Source organism: Rhagoletis zephyria, unplaced genomic scaffold (genome assembly GCF_001687245.7).
Source record: "Rhagoletis zephyria isolate East Lansing unplaced genomic scaffold, Rhagoletis_zephyria_1.1 Rzeph_scaffold_00311, whole genome shotgun sequence".
NCBI classification, from domain to species: domain Eukaryota; kingdom Metazoa; phylum Arthropoda; class Insecta; order Diptera; family Tephritidae; genus Rhagoletis; species Rhagoletis zephyria.
The window spans coordinates 18550-26231 of NW_016157395.1; the positions used below are offsets into that span (position 1 = coordinate 18550).

Below are 7682 nucleotides of genomic sequence, written 5' to 3' on the forward strand. Positions count from 1 at the left end.
TGACACCATCTTCTATTTTTTTAGTCTGCCTTTTATTTCCTAGTGCGTGTATATATACATCTGAAAAACAATGTTGCCTTCTTCTTATAATAAGTATTGTAATATAAGGTACATAGTAAGTAAGGTAATACCAATTACTTATCAATAGTAACTATTAGATACAGTAGTTGTAGAAACATAAATAGAAATAACTTACTGAATAAGGTATACAACACTCACCATATGTGCCTATTTTAATTATGTCTTCACACAAAATTTCTAATTCATGTGACTTATTGTTCCTAAGTTATAGCGGATTAAAATTTCAAGCCAGAGGGTTATTTCACGCCCCCTTTCACAAACTTATTTATATATATATATATATGTATACTTTACTATAAGCATTTACCGCAGATCTGCCTTCACACCAAATTTCAAAGTCATGTGACTTACGGTTCCGAAGTTATTGCTGAGCAAAAAATTTAACGCCTATGGGATGTTTCACGCCCCTTGTGCAAACTCATTAATATACACGTTACTATAAGCGCCACCATGGATATTTATGTCTGCATACTAAATTTCAAATTCATGTGACGTATGATTCCGAAGTTAGTTATAGCTGAATCAGCGATGCCAACTTGCGGGGAAATTATCTCGTTGCGGGGAATAGCTGCTTTTTGCGGGGAATTTTGACTATTTAATTTTAAGTTATTAACAGCCAATATCACGAAAGCAAATTAAGTGAAAAATGATTTTAATTTTTTTAATTTTATATAGAAATTGACAGAAAATAAAAAACATTTTCCATTTAAATTGCTGGTGAAACCGGATGTAAATAACTTACCTAGAGTGCAGAAGACTTTTTGTAAAATTTTATTTATTAGTCACAATTGCAACTCTGCCAATTTCGCATTAGCAACACTATAAAAACATTGATGTCAGCAATCAAGGCCATCTTAATTCGCCTAGTCAGTACAGTTGTAGGGTTGCCAGACGTACTGCTTTTGGAAGTAAACGTACTCCTTTTTATTGCAATGTACTCACTTGTACGCCAAAAAAAAAAATATCTGGGAATGTACTCCTTTCTCAGTTTTGTACATCTTTTGTACTCCTTTTTCCAGCTACTAATATTTTGTCATATATAGGGTGTAAATAAATAACTGTTGCACAGGTTTTTTTTGAAAAATACTTACTTACTTGTTTACTTATTCTTTAGAACGTTCCTGATGATATGTTAACGTGTATTTCAAACGCATTCTGTTTATTTCGGCTGTGAAATTGGATTATCTTAATGTATAAAGAAACGCAGGCTTTGAGAGAAAAACGCCAGCTGCACGCAAGTCTTCGTCGGTTAGTTTATTACATATCTTCCGTAACCATAGGCTAATTTCCTCTATTTGGCTAATTTATACTCCGCCTTTTGTCCAACACAAGGCCTCCTACTCAGCAATAGAAAAGACTCGGAACTGGTAACTAGGAGGCCAAACCTATACAGTTTTTTTTTTGTAAATACAAAGTCAAAAAAAAATACATCTGAAAAAGACATGTACTTATCTGGCCGATGCAAATAAGGATGAAAATTTTAAAACTAATTAATAAAATTAAAGTAAAATATTTACAAAGTTAACAAAGAAATGCTTGTTTCGCAAAATCTATAAATAACCCTTTTATTTTTCAAAAAACCTGTTCGAAAGTTATATAAAAAAATCCCAAAACTTTCATCTTTACACATTCATGTTTCTGGCATGCGGGGGACGATATCGATGGCTGAGTGGAATATCGACCTATCTCGGCAGCCAGCTCGAAAACGCTCTGTCTCAAAAAACTTTTCAAGAACGCCCTATTTCAGAATTTAATTAAAAAACACCCTATCTCAAAATTCGGTTCAAAAACGCTCTATCTCACTTCAAAATGTATTGAAAATATGCTGATATAGGGCATTTTTGAATCGGCAGCTGAGATAAGGCGTTTTTGAAACGAATTCTGAAATAGGGCGTTCTTGAAAAGTTTTTTGAGATAGAGCGTTTTCGAACTAGCTGCCGAGATAGGTCGATCTTCCACTCAACCATCGATATGTACTTGCCGATTTGTTTTACAAACATTTTTTAAAAAGCAGACGTCTCTGTTGCTCAGCAAGGCTGAGATTTCCATTACGGAACCAATTGCTATTCCGTGCAAAGTATAGTGAATTTTTTTATGAAACTCGGTGGGGATACTAATGGAGGTCTCTTTTAACTATATTTATCACTTTCACAGTGTTGTTGCTAATAGTACTTAAGTTATTTGTTGTTAAAATATCCCGCCTGCTATCACAACATTCACTTTTATTTANGAAAAGTACACAAATGTAGAAAACGTACATCGCCTGTGGTGCTTTTTCCTTAAAAATCAATACTTCGATAAATAATGAAAATTTTGGCGCCGTTTATGATGAAAAGCATTTAATATCACACTTTCAAACTAAAGCTTTCTTAACCCTAGAAGCTTAATCTATTTGGGAGTAACGTAAAGCCTTAATATACGCCTTAGAGGCTTATGTACTTAAAAGATAACCTGTGAGCTAAAATATACTTAGTCCTGTTTTCTTTTTTTAAAGAATATTGAAGTTGTGAGCGTGACTAATAATAAAACATAGTTTTATTAATAAAAACTATAACCACATTTATTTAAAACAACAAAATAAAAAGTAAATTTTGTGTTAAAATAAAAAAGGACCCATTCCGTATACGCCTCGCAGACGTAGATTATACTTTTAGGGTTAACCCTTTCAGTACAAAAATTCAACCACTGGTTCTAAAAAATTTTAAATATGTATACCGGCTGATTTTGCATCGTTCATCGCGCTGAATGTAAAATCTCAGCTGTCAGTAAAGAAATATTCAAACCAAAACAAAAGCGAACGGAAAATTAAATAAATAAAAACTTGCATTTTTAAAATTGAAGAAGATAATGGACCCAATGAGTGGAAATATTATTATATTACGATTGCGGCGCAGACAAAGGTGAGGAAGTGTGTTGTATTTAGTTTATATATATATGAACACATGTTTATATGTACTAACATTTCTTATATTTAAGGCGGACTATGGTGGTAGAAAGAAGGAAACTGCGAGATGTGCAAAATCCATTCGAGATAAGCGGGAAACGTTTATAGAACTATATAGACTTCCAAAATCTATATACAACGATACCCTAGCCAAGCTGTTACCGTTTTTCCGACGCTCGATACGAAACACTGCTATTCCTGTACATATGAAAATGCTGACCGCTTTGAGATTTTTTGCCACAGGAAGCTATCAACGCGCCATAGGACAAGACTTTTTGTCCTGTTTATCGCAAACGACTGTCAGTCGATGTGTTGAGGAAGTAACCTCCGTTCTTAATACTGTTCAAGCTGCTTACGTGCGATTTCCAAATGAGACGGAGGAATCAGCGGTAAAGGCGGAGTTCTATCAAAAATATGGTTTTCCCGGTGTAATTGGATAAATGGATGGAAGTCACATCAAGATTATATCACCTAGAGGAAATTTGGAAAGTGCATAATACTGCCGAAAAGGTTTATTTTGTTGCTTTCAATTTTAAAAGTAAATCTAAATCAATAACAAACATCTGCAGGTGGTCATTCAGTCAATTTATTACTTATTTGTGACTCGAGATATCAAATCTGCTATGCCAATGCGAAGTTTCCATGTCTCAAAGAGAAGTATGCAAGGGGTGATCGTAATTTTTGGTTGCTAGGAGATAGTGGATTTCCCCTCCAACCATGGTCAATGACCCCAATCCTTCATCCAGCAAATGAAGCAGAAGAAAAATATAATGTTGCTCATAAGCAGACACGTTGTATAGTTGAGCGCTGCATAGGAGTTTTAAAAGGTCGTTTTCGATGTATATCTCGTCAGAGGTATTTGTGCAATAAACCAGAGAAGGCTGGGAAAGTAATAGACGCTTGTATTGTGCTCCACAATATTCTAGTAAAAGCCAATGTTCCAGTAACTGAGACCATCCATACATCCATCCAAAGAAAATATATTAATGTCACAAAATGCATTACAAACAAACAAATAAAACAGACTTATTTCAATTAGATTAACTTAAAATAAATTCACAGCATTAAGACTTAATATGTATACCTAAATATATACATTAAGACATAAATTCATAAAAGAACAATAAATGAACATAACTTAAAAAAATTCAATTAAAAAATAAACATTAACCTAGTTTTGTTTTTTCCATTCAAATTGCGTTTCTTTTAATTGCATTTTTCTAATTCGAAATCTAATTGCTTATTTCTAAAAATTCCTTCGGCTCTAAACTTTTCTACATTGAGTTTTTGCTTCTCTTTTTTAAATTCTCCATTATTTTAACTTTTTTTTCCTCTACAATCAGGAACTTTTCTTCAAATCCTGCCATTGCTTTTGATTTTCTTTTGTTGGAGCTTGAAGTGGAAGGCCGCGCGATTTTTTATTAAAAATTGTCATTATTTATCGAAGTATTGATTTTTAAGGAAAAGGCGCCGCAGGCGAAAATTTTTAATAAAAAATCGCGCGATAAAAATTTTCATTATTTATCGAAGTATTGATTTTTATGGGAAAAGCGCCGCAGGCAAAAATTTTTAATAAAAAATCACGCGATTTTTTATTAAAAATTTTCATTATTTATCGAAGTATTGATTTTTATGGGAAAAGCGCCGCAGGCAAAAATTTTTAATAAAAAATCACGCGATTTTTTATTAAAAATTTTCATTATTTATCGAAGTATTGATTGAAAATTTTTAATAAAAAATCACGCGGTAACGTGTTTACATTAACAGGTCTATTCTGCACGTTACCGAAGATTTTTTGACCGGAAAATTTTATTACCAAAAAATGTTACCACTTCTTGTCACCGCGATTCTAGGTACGGTTACAAGAGCGCACAGAATTCGAAAAAGGTTTAAAAATTGACAGACACTTTAATTACCGTTTATAAAATATATGTTACCAGCGCAGCATAGACCTGTAAAAAGTATAACATTGAAAACGTAAGAAAACAAATCCTGAATTCTTATCCTGACACAGTTCACTTACTAAACGAATAATTACTTATTTCTTACAAGTTGAATTAGTCGCATTTTACTATTTCAACTTCCAAACCATCAAATTCAATTTAGGGATTTGCGTGAATTCTAACCAGCTCTTCTTGATCAGCTGTTTTCTTGTTGGCAAATATGTGTAATACGTATGAAATATGTATTTTAAGAAGTAAAAAGAGGAAAAATGTTCTAAGCAAGGAGAAAGTAAAAAGAGCCGCACTGTGCTAAGCAAAGAGCCGCATTTGGCTCAAAGAGCCACGTTCGCCCACCGTTGGTATATAGATTTTTAATTAGGTAATTGTTTAATAAATTTTAATATAGTACGAGCTTGCAAAATTCGGAAAATCTCTTCCCGTATATACAATGTAAATAATAATGCTGAATATGTCGCATATGTTCCTTTTGTTGAAATGCATAAATTTGATGCATGATTTGATTTGAATATATTCGGCAATGTTTTCATATATCACTTTCAAACATGTATAAGCGACTTGATATAAACTGGCACTTGCATGATGTGTTACATGTCGCTATGTTTTGTAGTTCAGGCCTTCAGTATCTACATCTGTAGCAGCCACAGAATTGAGCTACATATATATCAAACTAAAGTGCAAGCTGCAGTTGCAGTTGACCGTGTTTGTCAAAAAAGTAAAAATCGGCAGAAAAGTCGATAGTGATTCTATTAGTCTATTGAAAAATATTAACCATATTTCCGTGGAATTGAGAAATTTTATTAGGTATTATTCATAGTTTTGAAATATATTTCACGAAAGCAAAAAATAAAAATAGCTGAGATCCCTTTCTTTTTTAAACACCTAAGATATCACTGACCATTAAAAAGGACCCTGAATGACCGCAAACCCCAAAGCAATAAACATTTATGTATGTGATTTTTAAAATGAACGATGCAAAATCAGCCGGTATACATATTTAAAATTTTTTAGAACCAGTGGTTGAATTTTTGTACTGAAAGGGTTAACCCTAAAAGTATAATCTACGTCTGCGAGGCGTATACGGAATGGGTCCTTTTTTATTTTAACACAAAATTTACTTTTTATTTTGTTGTTCTAAATAAATGTGGTTATAGTTTTTATTAATAAAACTATGTTTTATTATTAGTCACGCTCACAACTTCAATATTCTTTAAAAAAAGAAAACAGGACTAAGTATATTTTAGCTCACAGGTTATCTTTTAAGTACATAAGCCTCTAAGGCGTATATTAAGGCTTTACGTTACTCCCAAATAGATTAGGCTTCTAGGGTTAATAAAGCTTTAGTTTGAAAGTGTGATATTAAGTGCTGCGTTAATAAAAAATCGCGCGATGTTTTGTTAAAAATTTTCGCCTGCGCCGCTTTTCCCATAAAAATCAATACTTCGATAAATAACTAAGTTAACATTTTTATTACAAAATCTCTCGATTTTAGACTGAATCACTTATTTTTTTTTATCAATACATCGATATTTAATAAAAAAAAAAGTTAATTACAATGCCCGTTTTTATTGTTTCTCGTTTTCAGTGCCTTTTTTTGGGCATTTTTTGTTGTGTGGCAGCACTGACATTGTAGTACAATTGGTTTACAAACCAAAAAGTGAGGTTGAAGTTGACAGTTTTTGCAACTTAAAATTCAATTTTCATAAAAACTATAAGCCTCCGGAGGGTGGGGTTTTCAGATTTACAATCACAAAAGGCCGCTCTAAACCCCCTAATTTTTGTTTTTTTTTTAAGCCGGGTTCCGTAGTGGAATATTTTCCCTTCAGCAAACCGGTTCATCGTTTCTGCAATTGTTTCACATTGATTCTCTAAAACAAATTTTCGATGTATTCTTAAAATGCGTAAACCTAAAGGAACATTTTATAGGAAATTAAACTAACAATTTATTAAAACTAGTAGTAACCCCCGAAATACGGGTGAGTACTTAGCTCAAAATTTATTTAAAGAACTTTGTGAAAGACATCAATTAATCTTGTATGGCTCGACACCTGATAACCCAGGATAATTTTTAAGTTCTTAAAAGACATTACTCTACTCTTAACTTCGTGGGTAATGAGAAAACCGTCATCTTTAAGGTAGAGTCCAACCTTTCACAATATCTGGTATTAGTCTTAATCTGAAATGCAATAATCATTGAAAATTGGCGCCGTTTATGATGAAAAGCATTTAATATCACACTCTCAAACTAAAGCTTTCTTAACCCTAGAAGCCTAATCTATTTGGGAGTAACGTAAAGCCTTAATATACGCCTTAGAGGCTTATGTACTTAAAAGATAACCTGTGAGCTAAAATATACTTAGTCCTGTTTTCTTTTTTTAAAGAATATTGAAGTTGTGAGCGTGACTAATAATAAAACATAGTTTTATTAATAAAAACTATAACCACATTTATTTAGAACAACAAAATAAAAAGTAAATTTTGTGTTAAAATAAAAAAGGACCCATTCCGTATACGCNTATTTATTTAAAACAAAAAAATAAAAAGTAAATTTTGTGTTAAAATAAAAAAGGACCCATTCCGTATACGCCTCGCAGACGTAGATTATACTTTTAGGGTTAACCCTTTCAGTACAAAAATTCAACCACTGGTTCTAAAAAATTTTAAATATGTATACCGGCTGATTTTGCATCGTTCAT

General features: G+C 32.4%; 1 pseudogene; it reads left to right on the forward strand.

Moving 5' to 3' along the window:
• Window positions 1–3064: 3064 nt before the first annotated feature.
• LOC108358889 (putative nuclease HARBI1) lies at window positions 3065–4064 on the forward strand (annotated as a pseudogene).
• The last annotated feature ends 3618 nt before the right edge of the window (window positions 4065–7682 follow it).